Source organism: Hippopotamus amphibius, chromosome 3 (genome assembly GCF_030028045.1).
Source record: "Hippopotamus amphibius kiboko isolate mHipAmp2 chromosome 3, mHipAmp2.hap2, whole genome shotgun sequence".
In the NCBI taxonomy this organism is placed as follows: Eukaryota; Metazoa; Chordata; class Mammalia; order Artiodactyla; family Hippopotamidae; genus Hippopotamus; species Hippopotamus amphibius.
The window spans coordinates 52,880,469-52,901,106 of NC_080188.1; the positions used below are offsets into that span (position 1 = coordinate 52,880,469).

Genomic DNA, 20,638 nt, shown 5'->3' on the forward strand with positions numbered 1-20,638 from the left:
AAGTATTAAAATATATGTAAAGTACAAGAAAGCTCAGAAAATTGCTAGATATTGCTATTATTATGTTACATATTATACAACAAGCACTCTATCAGGCACTAGCAATTCTCAAAAAAAAAAAGTAAATGGCAAAAACTTTTAATAATAAAAGATGCTTCCTACCAAAGATATGCACAGGTTTCTGGGGAATTGGCCTTCTCATACTTTGTCAATGTAAATTACAGGCAACGGTTGTGAAGCAGGTGGATAGTACCAACTTCAAATGCACATACCCTTTGAAGTCAGAATTCCACCACTAGGAATTTACCTGAGGTGGACCCACAGACTGTTGACCCACAAAAGCATGAAAAGGTTCATCACGACATTTTTATAATGGAACAAAAAGTGGAAATATCCTGAATATCCACATGTGGGGGCTGATTTAAAGAAATATGATACATTCAAATAACGAAAAATCCATTGAAAAGAATAAGATAGATGTGTAGGTACTGACAGGAAAGCATCTTCAAGATATATTGTTTTTCAAGACTGTAATACAATTTTTATGAACATCGTCATAAATGATTTTAAGATGAAAATTACATATGCATGAAAATTTTGTGGAAGAATAACTTGGTCACCTTGGGATGAAGAACTAGAGATCAGGGGTGACAGATACTAAAGGAACTTATTATGGCAATCATTTCACAATAGATACATGTATCAAATCATTTTGTTGCATACTTTGGATTAATACAATGTTATATGTGAATTATATCTGAATAAGACTGGGGGAAAAGTAGAGATCAGGGATGGGAGAAAGTTTTAATTTTTCCTTTCTACACTGTTGGAATAGATATTATTGTTTTTCATGAGATTGTGGGGTGTTTTTTTTCCTTCATTTTTCAGTACTTTTTTAAAACCGAACTTAAAAAAAAAAGAGTAACTATTTATTATCTGAGCTTCTGAGGGTTAGAAATGCAAGAATAGCTTATTGAGGTGGTTCTAGCTCAGGGTCTCTCATGAGGTTGCAGTCAAGAGGTAGGCTGGGGCTAAAGGAGCTGATCACTAGGTCACCAACATGTCTCCTGGCCAGAGGCCAAGTTCTGCTCACAGTATGGCCGCTGGCTTCCCCAGAGCAATTGATTCAAGAGAACAAGCAGGAGGAGGCTGCCATCCCTCTTATGGCATGGCCTCTGAAATCACACACTATCACGCTGCTTTATTCTAATTCATTAGATGTAAACCAATCCCCATTCCCCAGGAGGGAGATGGGGCTCCCCTTCTTGAAAAGAGGAGTGTTAGTGAATTTGTAGACATTTCAAAGTCACAACAGAATGGGGATATTTAATAGGCAAATTTAGGAGGAGAGTGAAGAGGAATCAACTCACTGAAGTAGATATATGGAAAGAACACTGGCCTTGAATCAGGAGAACTGGGGTTTATTTCCTGACATACAGCCAGCTCGTAATAAATGTTTTTTAAATGAATGCATAAATAACAACTTTTCTGAGATTGTTCTCAAGTCTTTGGTCACAGGCATAAGAGCAATCACCACATTACAAGGCTCTCCTGAGGGCTGAGTGAAACAACGGGTATCAGAGCTCTTTGTAAAATGAATACTTGCAGCCAATCATGCCTGAAGGGCACCATGGCTTGAGACAAGGGGAGGGGACTCCAGCATTCAGGAGTCCTTGCCCATGCCAGGTACCTTTTCTACCTGTCTGGGTCCTGGGGCAGTACTCTGATTGCAGCTCTCCATCTCAGCTCTCTATCTCAGCCCCAGCCCAGACTCCTTGCCATGTCTTACCTCCAGTCTATGTTAACAACCTGATCCGTTTTATTTTATGAAACACCACCAAGCTCCTCCATACTCCCCATCTCAGTAAATAACAACTCCATTCCTCCTGTTGTCCAGACCGAAAACTGAGAGCCACTCTCAACATCTCTGTCTCTCACTCTTCACATCCAATTCATCAGCAAATCCTTCTAACTATATCCAGAATCCAGCTGCTTCTCACCATTTCTATCACTACTACCCCCCACACGTGTCACCTAATACACCCACAGGATTTCTTTATATGATTGCAAAAACTTTTCCCTACAAGTCATTTGCCTGAATCTAACATCCAACTCTGGATACCATTTCTTGCCCTGCCACCAGCATCATTTTGCAATGTTTTCCACAGGTTGTATAATATGATATTATATAATGACTAGGCAGTGGCACAACATTGCAACCATGTCATGATGGCCAGTCTGTGAGCATCATTTGTTTCCTGCAACACAAGGCCCAGGCCTGACCGAGGTCTACCATGGCATGTGGAAATGTTGCAGAAATCGGTCCGTCGAGAAACCAAGCACCACACTCGGAGGGTTGGAGAACTCAGGCTTATTAAGCCGGCAGCCCCAGATGAGCTAACGCTCCAAAGTTCTGGGCCCCAAGCTCAGGGTGAGCTTTACTTTTATAGAGGTCAGTGTACATGGTTACAGTTAGCACTGGTAAATTGGCTACTTGGTTTACAGCGCACAGAAGTTTCCAAACAGAAACTTACAAGAGCAGGTGCAGAACATTCCATATTTAGCAAAACATCTTATGGTTGCATTTGATTGCTAGGTCATCCTGTTTTTGTTTTTCCTTTTCGGTGCAGCAAGTATATTTTACAAAAGCAAAACCAGCATGGAGTTATTTTTAGCTGAGTGCAAGTTTCTAATTTTCCTCTTCAACATCAAGAACCTCTAAGCTATTTATGACAAGGAAGGGAGACACTGCCAAAAACTGAGAAAAATAAAGCACACACAGCCCTCTATGATACTGTTGTAACATTGAATTAACCAATCCTTGAAATGCCAGGCTTGTCATGTCAGATAATAAGGCCCTTAACTGATTAAACCATCATAAAATGATTTCAGAAACCCAGTAGAGCAATAGCATAGATGATACTCTCAAAAATCTGAGATCAGATAGACATTAGCATTAAATTTAAAGTTCCTGGGCTTCCCAGGTGGCACAGTGGTTAAGAATCCACCTGCCAATGGAGGAGACATGGGTTTGAGCCCTGCTCCGGGAAGATTCCACACACCACGGAGCAACTAAGCCCATGTGCCACAACTATTGAGCCTGAGCTCTAGAGCCTGTGAGCCACAACTATTGAGCCTGCGTGCTGCAACTACTGAAGCCCATGCACCTAGAGCCCATGCTCCACAAGAGAAGCCTGCAATGAGAAGCCCACGCACCACAACGAAGAGTAGCTCCTGCTCTCCGCAACTAGAGAGAGCCCATGTGCAGCAACGAAGACCCAATGCAGGCAATAAATAAATAAATTTATTAAAAAAAAATTTTTTTTTAAGTTCCTGACTACAAAAAAAAAGAAGAAAAATAAAAAGCACACCATTTTTTAAAATTTTTATTGGAGTATAATTTATTTATAATGCTGTGTTAGTTTCTGCTGTACAGCAAAGTGAATCAGTTATACATATACATATATCCACTCTTTTTTAGATTCTTTTTCCATATAGGTCATTACAGAGTCCTGAGAAGAGTTCCCTGTGCTATACAATAGCTAGCTCCTTATTAGTTAACTATTTTATATACAGTAGTGTGTGTATATATATATGTGTGTATGTAAAAGTATATATCTATATTATGTATATAATATGTCCATCCCTATCTCCCAATTTATCCCTCCCCCCCATTTCCCCCCAGTAACCATGTTTGTTTTCTATATCTGTGACTCTATTTCTGTTTTGTAAATAAGTTCATTTGTACCATTTTTTCAATTCCACATATAAGTGATATCATATGATATTTGTCTTCCTCTGTCTGACTTACTTCACTTAGTATGATCATCTCCAGGTCCATCTATGTTGCTGCAAATGGCATTATTTCATTCTTTTTTATGGCTAAATAATATTCCATTGTATATATGTACCACATCTTCTTTATCTACTCCTCTGCTGATGGACCTTTAGGTTGCTTCCATGCCTTGGCTATTGTAAACAATGCTGCAATGAACACTGCAGTGCATGTATCCTTTTGGATTATGGTTTTCTCCAGATATATGCACAGGAGTGGCATTGCTGATCATATGGTAGTTCTATTTTTAGTTTTTTAAGGAACTTCTATACTGTTCTCCATAGTGGTTGTACCAATTTACATTCCCACCAACAGTGTAGGAGGGTTCCCTTTTCTCCACACCCTCTCTAGCATTTACTGTTTGTAGACTTGTTGATGATGGCCATTCTGACTGGTGTGAGGTGACACCTCACTGTAGTTTTGATTTGCATTTCTCTGATAATTAGCAATGTTGAACATCTTTTCAGGTGCTTTTTGGCCATCTGTATGTCTTCTTTGGAAGAATGTCTATTTAGATCTTCTGCCCATTTTTTGATTGGGTTGTTTGGTTTATGGTTTTGGTTTTAGTTTATTTTTATATTTTTGGTGTAGAGCTACATGAGTTGTTTGTATATTTTGGAGATTAATACCTTGTCTGTCACTCGATTTGCAAATATCTTCTCCCATTCTGTGGGTGGTCTTTTCGTTTTGTTTATGGCTTCCTTCGCTGCACAGAAGCTTTTAAGTTTAATTAGCTTCCATTTGTTTGTTTTTGTTTTTATTTCCATTACTCTAGAAGGTAAAGCACACTCTTTAGAAAAGGAAAACCTTTTCCTGATACTAATTCTATGAGAAATTTACCATAAGATAAAGGACACAGAATAACATAATGGAGGCAATATGTCTATGGCAAAGATTGCTAATGCCTCCCAAGTATCCATGTGCTCCTCTCTATTTCCCAGCTCCCATGAAGCCTGCTGCTTTCATGTCACTAATTCTTAACAACAGAATGTGAATTAAAGTGATATGTCACTTCTAATGCAAGAAAGATGTACCTTATCTATACCCTCTCTCTCTCCTGTCCATGCAGCTGGAAATAAAGTACTATGAGACTGCAGAGTTGCACGATAAAAGCAGTTTGGATCCCTGATTCACCACTTGGAGGAGAGCCAAGTAGGGGACCTACCCAATCTACCTAGGATGATGACAGAAAAGAGAAATAAACCTTTGCTATGTTAAGCCACTGAGATTTTTTAGGTTTTTCTGTTCCACTGAGATTTTCGGCTAGTTAGCCTAGCCTGACTACTACATCTCCATCAGTGACTTTACACTCTGCTTCATTAAGATTTTGGAATCAAGAATGTCATTTAAAATAGACAGATGTTTGAGGTTTAATTCTTCTAAGCTGATGACATTCTTCCCTTTACCTAACTACCCTCAGCGCATCTCCCAAACATACACAGAAATACGCACTACTATTTGGTATCTTTTCTTGAGTCCCCTAGATCTCCTATCTCTCTAAAAGATGTTCCTTTCTCAGGGAAGTCTTGTTCACATCCATTCTATTTCATCTTTTCTCTGCAGCATTTAGGAAGCTGAAAACAGAGAAGGAAGATGAGGATAAGTTTAAAACACAAATTTAAGTGATGATAAGAAAAAGAACATTACCAGAAGGTTTTATCTATATTGGGAGAGTCCTCTTTCTCAGCATTAAAAAAAATCATATCGTGGGACTTCCCTGGTGACACAGGGGTTAAGAATCTGCCTGCCACAGCCACTATGGAAAACAGTATGGAGGTTCCTTAAAAAACTAAAAATAGAACTACCATATGACCCAGCAATCCCACTACTGGGCACATATCCTGAGAAAACCATAATCCAAAAAGACACATGTACCACAATGTCCATTGCAGCACTATTTACAACAGCCAGGACATGGAAGCAACCGAAATGTCCATCAACAGGTGAATGGATAAAGAAGATGTGGCACATATATATAATGGAATATTATTCAGCCAAAAAAAAGGAATGAAGTTGAGTTATTTGTAGTGAGGTAGAGGGACCTAGAGTCTGTCATACAGCCAGAAAGAGAAAAACAAATACCATATGCTAATGCATATATATGGAATCTAAAAAAATGGTACTGATGAACCCAGTGGCAGGGCAAGAATAAAGATGCAGATGCAGAGAATGGACTTGAAGACATGGCGGGGGGTGGGGGGGAAGCTGGGATGAAGTGAGAGAGTAGCATTGACATATATACACCACCAAATGTAAAATAGTTAGTGGGAAGCTGCTGCATAACACAGGGAGATCAACTCGATAATTGGTGATCACTTAGAGGGGTGAGATAGGGAGTGTGGGAAAGAGTCGCTGGAGGGAGGGGATATGGGGATATATGTATAAATACAGCTGATTCACTTTGTGTACAGCAGAAGCTGGCACAATAGTGTAAAGCAATTATACTCCAATAAAGAGTTTAAAAAAAAAAAGAATTTGCCTGCCAATGCAGGGAACATGGGTTCTATCCCTGTCTGGGAAGATCCCACATGCCATGGAGCAACTAAGCCCATGCACCACAACTACTGAGCCTGCACTCTAGAGTTCACGAGCCACAACTACTGAGCCAGCATGCCACAACTACTGAAGCCCACGTGCCTAGAGCTCATGCTCCACAACAAAAGAAGCCACCACAAGGAGTAGCCCCTGCTCACCACAACTAGAGAAAGCCCACGTGCAGCAACCAAGACCCAATGCAGCCAAAAATTTATTTATTTATTTATTTACTTATTTATTTTAAAAAATCATATCATATGAAACATACCACTTCAAATGCTCTAAGAATTCAATAATCGATTGCCATGAAAAAAGTATGCCAAACCAAAAATACTTGAGATCGCCAAACACTTTCTTGACTAAAAAGTCCTAGGCATGTACACTACTTCAAATTTTGAAAGAATAAAACACTGAGGGGAAAAAGGGTAGATGTGCACTGAAACGATATTGGATTTCATCATTTCAGATGCCAATCAGTACCTTTTTCCTACCTCTGTCTTCCTGGATATAATGTATGTACTGAGCTAAACTTAACTGAGCTGTTCCAGCCCTTGACCTGGAGATGCTTAATACTGAGTCATCCTCCTGGTAGACTGCCTACGGAAGAAGTCACAGGGATCTCTGATTCTAACCTGAGCACGTTTTACTGCCATTCATACTCAGGATGCTGTCTCCCAAAATGACCATTAATTTCCTGTGTGGACATTGAATCTCCTTCCCCCTTAAGGTCCCATTATTAAGTTTCTGCTTATGGGTTTATAGAAATTATTCTTTGGTCCCTATTGCAACTTATTGCTGCTAAAATTATTCTTACTAGTCTTGTACCCCACCCTACCCCCCCAAAAAAAAACCCACTTCCTAAGGTTGGGACTACAACCAAGGATGGTTAATAATCCTGAGTATTTATCAGGCCATATGCTAAGTGGTTTTCCTACAGAATCCTTAAATCCCCACAACTTCACTTGAAGGTAGGTACTATTATTAGCCCCACTCTGCAAATTAGGAAACTGAAGAGGTTCAGTTACTTGCCCAGAGCTTCCAGGCTAGAAAGTGGCAAAGTCACTGCTGTCTGACACTATTTAAGAAATTCAATGTACCACAGTATAATGGTTTTCAATAAATTAAGGAACTGTCCACAGACTAGCCAGTGAGAGTGAGATTACTGGGCTGACAGACCACATGATGTTCCTTTACTAGGAGTCTAGGGACTCCCAGGCCTACGTGGATGGAACCTGCTCAAGAGAGACCTGGATGTGTGCATGTGTTTGTGATGGTGGCAGGTGGGGGAAGGGAATCAGCCAGTCAGGAAGGTATTATCCAAGTCTGTCCATAAATGGACAGCTCAGAAACAAATGCTGAGCTAAAACAGCAGCTCAGGTTAATTTTTCCATCAGTAAATCAAAAAACACAAATGTAAACTTTATAGTTTTTGGTGTTAGCCAAAAGTCTAGGCAAGCTAATCCAAACACTGAGGGCCCATACATAATTAGGGAACCCTATTTACATGACGTCTGCACTGCCAGGTCTGGGTTGAGGGAAAAGGGTCACTGGGCTCCTTAAAAAAATTTCACCAGTTGCTGACCATCTTCTCAGTGCTGGACAGATTCAGCCTCTTCTCCCTCTCCACACTCTCCCTCCGGAATCAGAATTAAATCAATCCAATCTTTGGAAGGTTCTTTATCGTTTTAAATCTACACTGTTGTATATTCAAAGTAAGGGGGAAAGACAAGATTCCAGTTCTTCGTATAGGTTTTAAAAAAGATGAAACTGAACTGAAATACTCTATTTGGTCCAAGATAAATATACTCACACTTACACTCATTTATTTAAGCCATATGTACAGCTACAAGCAAGATTTAAAAATCAGGTTTCAACCATGCATTGAATAAGAGCGCCCTCATCAGGCCATAACTAATGTATTGAGTTAAATTAATAGTGCTAAATTGCCACTCAGCTTCCAAAATGGGAAAGCTGTTCAAGAATAAGCGAAAATTGCAGAAGCATACGCCAGCCATCCTATAATTGCCCCCCAAAGTCATCTTATGCAAATTATCATTTAACAAAGGCAATTTCTGGGCAATGTTTAGTGTGTAGGTGGGGAAAAGAACACTGAAGTCAAAATGTTCAAGCTCTACCATTATCACCTTGAGAAAGTCAATGAACCTCTCTTCGACTCCATTAACTCATCTTTAAGATGGGTATAATACTTACTAAGTCTGTGTCACTAGGCTCAAATAAGGTACATCTCAAAGTACTTTGTAAAATATAAAACAATTATAAATGTCAAGTATTATCAGTATTATCTCTATTGAAATTATATAGTGGACTTCCTAGGTGGCGCAGTGGTTAAGAATCTGCCTGCCAATGCAGGGGACATGGGTTCGATCCCTGTTCCAGGAAGATCCTACACGCCTCGGAGCAACTAAGCCCATGCGCCACAACTACTGAGCCTGCACTTTAGAGCCCGTGAGCCACAACTATTGAGCCCATGTGCTGCAACTACTGAAGCCCACACGCCTAGAGCCCATGCTCCATAACAAGAGAAGCCACGGCAATGAGGAGCCCGAGCACCACAACGAAGAGTAGCCCCTGCTCACCACAGCTAGAGAAATCCCGTGTGCAGCAATGAAGACCCAATGTAGTCAATAAATAAATAAATAAATTTATTTTAAAAAAAAAGAAATTATATAGCATGAAGAATCACTTCATTTTGGCAAGATCAAGATGGTAATACTTGACTAAAAAGACATTTGTTATTTCTGTGTGATAGTTATCCACTTCTTAAAAAAGTGAATGCAATCTTTAATTACTGGAAAAAAAAAAAAAAAGCTCCAGCTTTGCCCAGGATCTTTACTACGCATAAAGATATGCACTTCAGACTCACATCTTAGATGATCTACTTTTTAGCCCCTTTTCAAGGCTTTGAATCATCTAAAATAGAGGTCAAAATCAACAAAGATTCATTAAGTACCAGAGGTAGGGCACTGTGCTAGGAATTCAGAGTCCAATGAAAGGCACCAAATTTGTATTTCAATTTCAGATGCTAGGAGGCACCTCAAAAGGTCATCTAACAAACCCAGTAAGTTTCTCTTACAGCTCCTGTGTCAGAGAAAGATCTCAGGATAAAAACCTGTTAAATACAGTTACCTTTAAAAGTGTAGTTCTAGGTAGGACCATGACATCTGTATTGTTTTGAAAGTTTTAAATCATAAATACATGTTGCTTTGTCATGGAAGGAATCAAACAAAAATGACTTGTAGAAGTTAGTAAACTTTTTTTAAAGACTGAAGCCAGAAAACATAGTCCTTCATTTCAAAGGACATTCTAGAGGTAATGGTGCCCAGCCTTCAGCAGGACGCCAGACCCCTTTGTTTGCACCTCATCTATAAGAGTTTTGAAAACTATTTATCTTGCATAGACAGTTTCAAGTGAAACATCTAAATTCTTTCATCATAAATACAAGTATCAATACTTTCAAAAGATACAGTTTTGGCATGCTGTGGATACTGTATACAATTGAATCTAAATACCACAGCAATTTTTAAATTTTATTTATTTTTATTTTTGGCTGCATCAGATATTAGTTGTGGCACACGGGATCTTTGCGGTGTGTGGAATCTTCCGTTGTGGCACACAGGCTCTTCGCTGTGCTGGGTGGGCTTCTTTCTAGCTGTGGCCTGCGGGTTTTCTCTCTTTAGTTGAGGCACACAGGCTTAGTTGCCCTGCAGCATGTGGCATCCTAGTTCCCCGACCGGGGATGGAACCCAAGTCCCCTGCATTTGCAGGATGGAGTCTTTACCACTAAACCACCAGGGAAGTTCCTACCATAGCAATTTGACACCCATTAGCACACATTAATAAACAAGCTCCTCTTTGAAAGTTAAGTGCCACATCATTCATCTTTCTCCTTTAACTCTGATTGAACAAAGTTTCACTACAAGAAACAGAAGCCACTCAAGGCATTTTAAGCAGAAAGGAATTTAATACAGTGAATTAGGTTCATACAAAACCACCGTAACAAGCTCTTAAGTAGGTTTCCAAAAGTCCAGTCTAGGCAAACCTACAGAGACAGAAAGTAAATGCGTAGTTTCCTAGGACTTGGGGTGGGAGGGGAGGGGGCAGGAATAGGGAGTGACTCCTAATAGGGTACATAATTTTACTGGAATACAGCCCTGTCCACTCCCATACTGTGTATGCTTGCTCTTCCACTACAAGGGAGAGCTGAATATTTGTGACAGAGACCATATGACTAAAATACTTACTACCTAACCCTTTAAGAAAAAGCTTGCCAACCGCCGCTTTTATTCAAAGATGCAATGTTGAACAGTCAGAAATAAACATGTAACTTTTTATCTTCTCTTCCTTGAAATGAAGCTTATAAATAAGCACCCAGGGCACAGAACGAGACACTGGTGAAAGCAACTCCTCACCGGGCTGTTTATCACTGAAAAGAATTGTAAAACTACAGAGTGGTCCACCTTGAAGACTGAAATTTCCTAGCACACATTTTACAAAGTTTAATTATTCTAAGTCTAAGATAAACAAGTTTTGTTTTTAATGGTAATATTTATAGTAAACCAGAAATTGCAGCCTTTGCTATTTAAGTTTATGATGGAAAAAGTTCAGATGTCACCTTAAAAATGTATGTGGAGTACACGGCAGTTTTTGTTTGTTTGTTATTTGTTTTCAAAATTCCTAGCGAGGGCATAGTACAAGCAAAAATGTTTAAAGATCACTGACCTAAAGTTGAAAGTCATCTTTGATTTTAACAAGAGCCCTAGATGGATGTATAACATCTCCCTCCCCAATTAGAATTATCAGAATTACCTTAAAAGTTAGCTATCTTGAGACTTCCCTGGCAGTCCAGTGGTTAAGACTCTGTGCTTCCAATGCAGGGGGTAAGGGTTCGATCCTTGGTTGGGGAACTTAAATCCTGCGTGCCGCATGGTGCAGCTTAAAAAAAAAAAGTTAGCTATCTCTTTTTTAATTATTAAGACACACAGTGTCTCTGTTCATTCAGTACATCACACTATAGAGGCTTCCAGAAGAACAGATCTATGTATAAGTTAGTCTGAGAATGGATACATAAGTGAAGTGAAACATTTATAGAGCATCCATTATTTGCCAGATTCTCTACATAAATCATCTTATTAATTCCTCATCATTACACTTTGAAGTATGTATTATTATGGTAATAGCATTTTTCAGCTCAACAGCAAAACTAATACCAAGTGAGTTTACGTAATATACTTTAGACCCATATAGCTAGCATGCAGGACTAGGATACAAATCCAAGACTGTTTGACATCAAAGCGTATGTACTTTCTACTCCCTGCACCACTTGGTTCAGCTTTCTTACACCTCAGGTCTGTATTTGCATGTGCCTGAGTCTATGACACGCAAATATTCTGGACCCTACAGTGATAATACTAGTTCCTAACAGTCCCTGGCACTTAGTTCCCCTAAAATCATCAGCTGACAGTAGTCAAACTATGTAATAACCAGAAGGGCATCAGCACCAGCTACTCCAAACCGATGGCAGCATAAAGATGGGTACAGGGCTACCCGAGTTTACCAAATGAATCTCAACCCTGAGTGCACCTAAAACCAAACCATTTTCAGAAAGGCTGAAAAGGATAAAACTACCCAACCATCTCATTTTTCACATAAAAAAGCTAAAGTCGAAGAGATTAATGCCCTGCCAAATGGCGCACCATCAGTTACTGGCTGGGCCAGAATAGAACACCAGTCTCCAGAATCTCCTGTATGTTAGTGATTGATTGATAAGTAAATGAATGACTGACATGACTCTCTTTCTTTTAGAATCTAAAAGAACTCAAGATGGCCCATGCATACAGTCTCTAGCGCTGGAGTATGGGCATTACAGGATGGTTTCAAACAAGCAACGAAAGGTTCAGGATAAATCTGTGAATATCTGTTAAATGATTCCTGTCATGATACCTGCCCTACTTCTCTTCCCTTCGTACCTCATCATCCGCTGCTCGCATTTTACCAGTGGAGAATGGTGCAACTCACAGTTCATGCAAAAAACCTAAGGATTTTGTTAAATTGCAGTCTAATTCAGTAGATCTGGGGTGAGGGCCAAGATTCTGCATTTTTAACAAGCTCCCAAGCAATGCCAGCGTTGCTGATCAGGAAACCACACTTTAAGGAAGAAGGATTTAGACCACATTGTATGAGGAGTGTTACTCTACACAAGGATTTTTCTAAACTAGAAAATAATAATAATAATAAAGATTAGATAATGTTTAGGATTACCCAAATTAAGACAATCTCTAAAATCTATATTTCTGAGCACCGAACTCTAACCAGTAAGCAAGTAGCTTCATCTGATGTGTTGGAAATGGAATTATCACACCTCCTTAGCAAAACAAAACAAAACAAAACAAAACAAACAAAACAAAAAACAAAACTATTATATGAACATATCTACCCTGGATTAGATTATCTTTTATACTTTAATAAAAGTAATGATGCTGCCTAGCGGAATACTCAATAAAAATGTGTGCTCCACATTTCTTACGGCTGGGAATTCATGAGATTCTATTTCCCTTTCACTTGGCTCATCGCTCTTCGAGCTGCTTTCTAAAAACAACTCTACCACCAAGTGGACAATACAAAAATCAGTTTATACAATACACTATTTGGGCTTTTTCCAAATCCATCCTCCAACTTCACAGGTTAGCGAAGGGTTATTAATTCTGGGCTAATTAATAGAACCCCAGTAGAACTCAAGATAGATAGACAATCTCAAAAGATAAGCCTTATTAAAGAATCGTTTTCCAGTACCATTTAACTGATGGCATCTGAACACAACGGACACGACTGATCAGGGAATGTGTAACAACAGGTAAATATTTTCCTCCATGGACACCAATGATTACAATACACAGTTAAAGCAGTTTCCTAACATGTGAACTCACACTAAATAGTAATTCACAACCACAGATCTCGAACAATGAAAGCAACATGGTTTTCACTGCTTTTATCTTGTATTTTTAAAATTCTGCACCAACTTCAAAAGCAGGGAAACGGAAACAAGCAACATCACAGAGAAGTATAATACAGTGAAGAGCACCAGGGTACTCCCACTGCGGGGGGTGCATTGTGCCCCACCCCTTCACTCTGTCTCAGATATGTATTGATAATTTATTCTGGCCAACAAGATATTAGTAGATGTAACACAAGCAGAGGCTTGGAAAGAGCTTGATTAATAGAGTTTATTTGTTCTCACTCCTCTGCTATCACCATGAGAACATACCTTCTGTATTTATTTATTTGTTTGTTTATAGAATTTGTATTTAGGATTTTTTGCCTATAAGTTTCCCTCTAAGGACTGTTCTAGCTGCATCCTATATTTTGGCATGTTGTATTTTCACTTTCATTCATGCCAAAGTATGAGTGAATATCTGTGGTGATTACTTCTTTGATCCATTGGTTATTTTAGGAGTGTGTTATTTAATTTTCACATAATTTGAGTTTTGCAAAATTCCTTCTGAAATTGGTTTCTAATTTTATTGAATCGTGTTTAGAGAATATATTTTGTCATTACTTAAATCATTTTAAATTTTTTGAGGCTTATTTTATGGCCCAACATATGGTCTATCCTGTAGAATGTTCCACACACACATGAGAAGAACGTGTATTCTGCTGTTTTAGGGTGGAGTGTTCTACAGTGCTCTATTAGTCTAGTTGGTGTAGAGTGTTATACAATTCTTCAATTTCCTTGTTAATCAAGGAAATTTCCTTGTTAATGTGCCTATTTGTTCTACCTATTATTGAAAGTGGGACACTGAAGTTCCAGCTATTCTTTTTTTTTTGGGTGGGGGGGGCACACCTCGTGGCTTGCAGGATCTTAGTTCCCTGAACAGGGATAGAACCCGTGCCCCCTGCAATGGAGGCTCGGAGTCCTAACCACTGGACCACCATGGAGTTCCCCTGATCTCTACCTTTTAGCTGGAGAGCATAATCCATCTATACTTAATTTGATTACTGACAAGGTAAGACTTACGTCTGCCATTTTGCTATTTGTTTTCTATATATTTGATTTTTTTTGTTTCTCGATTCCCCCAATACTGCCTTCTTTTGTGTTAGATATTTTCTGGTGTCCCATTTTAGTTCCCTTGTCAATTCTTTTATTACATATTTTTTAGTCATTTCCTTACTGGTTGCCCTGGTGATGACAATTAACATCTTAACTTACAATAATCTGGTTCTGATTAACACTTACCTTAATTTCAATAGTATGTAAAAAACCTGCTCTAAACAGCTCCATTCCCCACCACTCCTCTATGCTGTTATTATCATAAATTATGTCTGTATAGATTGTGTACTCATCAGCACATATTTACAGTTATCTTTATGCAGTTGTCTTGGATTAGATATGAGAGGGAAAAGGAGTAACAAACAAAAGGTACATTTTTTATTATCTTTCATATTTACCTATGTTTACCTACTTTACCAGTGTACTTTATGTCTTCATGTGGATTTGGGTTACTGTATAGGGTCCTTACTGTTTAGTTTTTCATATAGGGCAGATCTGCTAGTAATGAACTCTCAGTTCCTGTTTATCTGGCATCTTAATTCCTCCTTGTCAAATATAGAATTCTTGGTTGACAGTTTTTTTTCTTTCAGCACTTTAAATATGTCATCTAACTGTCTTCTAGTTTCCACAGCTTTTGATGAGAAATTAGCTGTTAATGTAATTGAGGACCCTTATATATGATGTGCCCCTTCTCTCTTCCTATTTTCAAGATTCCATCTTTGCCTTTGGCTTTCAATGGTTTGATTATGTTGTGTCTAGGTGAGAATCTCTATGAGTTTACCCTATGTGGAGTTTTTGAACATTCTGGGTATGTTTGATGGAATGTTTTCCATCAGATTTATGAAATTTTCAGCCATTATCTCTTCAGGTATATTTTTCTGCCCTTTTCTCACCCTCCTTTCCTCTAGAACTTCTATTATGCTTATGTTGGTACATTTGTTCATGTTCCATTGGTTTATGAGGCTTTGTTCATTTTTCTTCATTCTTTTTCCCAGACTGGATGCTATCAATATATTCATCTTCATGTTCCCTGATTCTTTTTTCTGCCTGTTCAGATCTGGTGTTGAGCTCCACTAGTGATTTCTTTCATTTCAGTTTTTGTATTTTTAAGCTCCAGAGTTTCCACTTCTTTTCTTTTCATAATTTCTCTCTTTATTAATGTTCTCTATTTGGTGAGATGTTGTTATCACACATAAATTTTTTAGATATGGTTTGCTTTAGCTGTTTGGAATATTTAAAATAGTTGATTTAAAGCCTTTGTCTTATAAGCTCAACATCTGGGGTTCCTTAGGTACAATTTCTACTGATAGCATTTTTCCTTGCACACAGCATATTTTCTTTTTTCTGTTTTTAAAATTATGCCTCATAAGTTTTAAATCTGTTTTTAAATTATGTGTCATAATTTTTTGTTAAAAACTAAACATTTTAAAAAAATATAATGTGACAACTCTGGCAATCAGATTTGCTCACCCTACCTACAGTGTCTGTTGTTGTTACCACTTGTTATAGCTGTTGCTATTTGTTTAGTGACTTTCCTGAACTAATTCTGTAAAGTCTACATTCTTTGTCATGTTAGTGTCTCTACCTGGTTAGCTTATTAGTGAGCTAATGATCAGAGAGAAATTTCCTTAAACACCTGGAACCAATCAACCTTCCAGATTCTGCTATGAGTGGCTCTGTGTGGGCACTGGAGCATGCCTTTAAAATTCAGTTTATAACTCCACCTTAGCTCTCACTTCCTGCTTGCATAGGACTTCAAGGCCAATCAGGAATAAGAGCTTACAGGCTTCTCAGGTCTTTTCTAAGCATGCTCACAGCTCTGCCATGTACATGGCATTCTAAATTACCAAGAATATTTCAGAGCTTTTCAAAGCCCCTGTGGACAGTGCATTCACCAGCCATTCCTTTTAAGCTTTCTGTTAGTCTACTATTTGTCCCAACTGCTATTCATCTAAGGCATCTGCAAAGTTAAAATCCTTGCCTTTAATTATTTTTGACAATGTGAGGAGAAGATTTTTAGCATTGAGTGAGCTCTGAGTCAGCCTTGAAAGTGAAGTATTCCAGGGAACCACCAGACAAGTCAGATAATAACAATTCTACAAGAATGAGGCTTTGAATACACTCCAAATACATTTTACCCTCTCTGGTGGCTATCAAGCTGCCCCAGAAATGTAGGCTGTTATTTTTTAAGGCTATGACATAACTGGAAAGTGGGGGAAGGGTGGCCTATGGCAAGTTAAAATGCCACAGAGTTCACTGTTCGTACCAAGATTCAGCCATTTTTCTTGAATAAACAATTCCTGGGTTACTACAAGCCTTTGCTTAATTTCTAGAGTCTAAAAAAGTTGATTCTGAACATCTTTGACAGTTTTTTAATTGCTCTTAAGGAGGGGAAAATCTTTGGAGGTCCTTTTTTCTGCCATTTTTGCTGACATTCTCCCATAACCTTTTTTAAGCCAAAAATAATCCAAACCGTGGCTAAATACAAAAGCATTAGTAGCCAGACACCAGCATTATGGAAATGAAGAGTTAGGAGTTGTGAAGTAATGAAGACATAACAAAGAGCCTATGTCTTCTGTGAAATTGCCCCATAAGGCCCATTCAGAATAATTTCCAACACCTCATCATTCCCCTTTAATTAAACCTGCTCTTCCTTAAACACCAGCACCAAGATAAATGAGAGTAAGCTAATTCAATCGTATTGATTCCCTGTTTTGTTTAATCACTAGAGGTAGTTTTGTTTAATTACTAGAGATTGTTTTCTACTATTTCTATTCCAAATACACCTTGACTCAGTTAACAATATTTCTGCAGAGAAATGTGCTCTACATTCCAATCACTTTATAAACTTTTTAAACCCAACAGATTTGTTAACAAAGAATTAGCTGTCTGCAATTAATGGCTGAAACCCATATTGTAACAAATAAGTGGTGTAGGCTGGGGGGTAACTGGAGACCGCTGAAGGAAGTAATGATTAAGCCGAATGTTGAAAAATGGAATAGGAATTAGAAGAATGTGGGGAAAGATTATATGTCCAAGAGCTTCCAGCTCAGAATCAGCATGATACGATCTCGGATCAGTAAGCAGACTATAGTGGTAAATAATGTAGGAAGAAGAAGAAGCTTAAATTTAGGGAGGTATTGGGGTTTAAGGAGACAGTAGAAAACCTTAAACAACGGGCAGAGAATTTTGGACTCCACTTGTAGGACAAGGTAGGACAACCACTTTCTCTCTTCCGATGCGCTCGGCTCCCAGTGCCAGCAATGGCACACAATTCAACAGATCCTCAAATAAGGGGATAGAGTAGTGAGAATGATATCGGAATATCTGAGGAGAAAGGGTGGTAAGGGACATGAGAGATTTCAAAAAACCCACTTGAAATTCTGCTATGCCTTCCTTCAGCACTCCATTCTTCCCTGCACACCTCCCTCAATAGGAATGGGAAGCCACAAGGGACTTTTGAAGAAAACACTGTCCTTTTTAAAGTGCTTCGTGGAGCTGGGACATAGTGAGAGAGTAGCATTGACATATATACATTACCAAATGTAGAATAGATAGCTAGTGGGAAGCTGCTGCATAACACAGGGAGATCAACTCAATGATTGGTGATGACTTAGAGGGATGGGATAGGGAGGATGGGAGGGAGGCTCAAGAGGGAGGGGATATGGGGATATATGTATAAATACAGCTGATTCACTTTGTTGTACAGCAGAAACTGGCACAACAGTGTAAAGCAATTATACTCCAACAAAGATCTGAAGAAAAAAATATAAAGTGCTTCATGGCTACTTGTTAAAGTAGTTCATGGAGTAACTGTCTAATTTCCTAAACAATAGACAAGTCTATTTCTGCACGTTCCAAAGGTAATTCATAGAATATTCATCCCATAGATGTCATTAGTTTAAAAGGTTCAGTCCACATAAGTTTGGGAAATCTCACCTATCACATCCCTTTCTGTCAAAGATTCACAAACCATATTAATTAGCCTACCAAAGAATCTAAGGACTCCCACAACAGAGAAATCTGTTTGGTTTTTTTAATCCAGAGTTTCCACACACTTATTTGATCACAGATTTTATTCCCACCTAATACCTATAAATATCCTAGCATTCCACAGAAAAAGTTGAGAAATGCTGGCCTATGTTAGCTTGCATGTGGTTGGGGCATGTCACATGTGGTTCTGTACCTGCCACAGATCTTCTTATGCAAGACAGTGAAGCAGAAAGTGTCATTTCCCCTACTCTCTAGAAACCCCACTCCCCACAACCTTTCCTGTCTGCTCTCATTTGCCTCTTCATTTCCACAAAGAGAAGAACCCAACTCCAGCCCTCATTCCTACCCTGTAAGTCCCCCCAAATGGCTTTATTCAGTGGGGATGGTGAAGTGAGGCTTCTGGGTTCCTCAGTGTTTCTCTGGGACCCTCACCAATGTCCATCCCCCGAATCTGAGCTAAATAACCCGGCTGGCTAAAAGAGAAACCAGCCTGGAGAACCTGACAGTACTTGTGGGTCTGCCTGTGTAATTAACTAGAGGAACAGGAAGGGTTGTGAAAAACTGCTGAGCAAGGGACAAAAGAAAAGAGGAGAATAGACCTGTCTGGGCCTGAATGAGTTACAAAAGCAGATGAGAATGAAAACGAGGAATGGCCTTCCTAGCTCGCACTTCCTTCTTCTGTAAATGCCCGATTTGCCTTTTTAATTCTTCCCCAGCACAGCTGTAGCCAGCGTTCTCCTTCAAAGCTGTGCTCTGTGCGCCCTCTGCTGGCCCCGAACAGCGGTTCGGTTTAAAAGGAACTACCCCATAAAAGTTATATTTGGATGGCCTACAGAGCTCTTTGCCATCTACACATCCACTGTAAAGCCTGGTTACACTTTCTAGCAAAGATGAGAGTTCAACTTCTTTTGCATCAGCAACAAAAAAAAAGTTGGGGGCGGGGGAATGATAAAAAATGGAACAGTAAAATAAATTATTATACTTCATACTAAGAAATATAGCCCACCTGACGTGTGTCCACCACTGTGTGAGGCGCTGAAGATTAAAAATATGTCATACTTGGCCTCTACGCTAAGGAAACTTACAAGTTAGAGGAGACCAACATACAACACACTTCTCAAAAGGGAGAATTTTAGAAAATTTCTATAACATGTGCCTTGAATGATGATTCCGATATGTTCACTGAATCTATAACGAAGCAATTCAATATACCAGGCTGTGCTTTCTTAAATGTGCATCTTATTGGCTAGATCTGGTTACATGACACTTATGGACTCATAATGATCATAACAGCCATGCATTATGGAACCCCTGCTGGGGGCCAGTCACAAAATGCTTTATGTATATTAGCTCATTTTATGAATCAGGTTCAGAGATGAGCCTAAGGAAGAAACTGAGGTCCAGAGATGCCAAGATTACACAACCAGAAAGTGGCAAAGTCAGTATTCAAGTCCAGGTCTGCTTGACTCCAGAGTCCCTTCAATCTCCCCCCACTACCCCGATCATTATCCAGTTTCCACAACTATCACTGCTCCTTGAGGTTCCCCTCCAACTGGTCACTGAGTATAATGGAGAAGCCTTATATGATGGTCAACAACAGTATCCTACGTCATGTTCACATTGAGCAAAGCATTTTGTGAGGGCCCTGGCCTTAAGGAGTTTACAATATAATGGAGCAGGGGCTAACACGCAAAATAAATGAAATGCAGCCAATAGATTTTCCACATGCCAGAAATAGCTAGTTTGAAAATATAATGGAAATCAAATTCCACTAACAAGAGCACCCAAAGTACCCCAGAATAAGCATTTAAAACTTGTCAAGCCTTTATGAAGAGCTTTTATAGGAAGATATAATATAGAGTAAACAGAAAGTCAATGGTGGGGGGAGCGGTGTTGGGGTGGGATGGATTGGGAGATTGGGATTGCCATATATACATTACTAATAAGAAAAAAAAATCAAATTGTACACTTTAAATATATGTAGTTTATTGTATGTCAATTATATCTCAATAAAAGTTCTTTAAAAAAATTTTTTTAAAAAGTCAACCGATGTTCCTGGTTGAGAAGACTCAATATTGCAAATATATTAATTAACTCCAATGTGTTAAATTTCAAAAATATATTTGCTTTACTGAATCACTGTGATATCAGCACAGAAACAGACGTATACATCAACTCTAAAATCCAATTAATAATGTATATGGGGGAGT

The 20,638-nt window shown here is 38.9% G+C and overlaps 1 protein-coding gene across 1 annotated transcript in view; it reads right to left on the minus strand.

Annotated features, from left to right (window-relative positions):
- LOC130848450 (uncharacterized) overlaps nt 1-20,638 on the minus strand; it is a 478,274-nt gene that overhangs the window by 453,801 nt on the left and 3,835 nt on the right. The gene's annotated exons all lie outside the window — the stretch shown is intronic.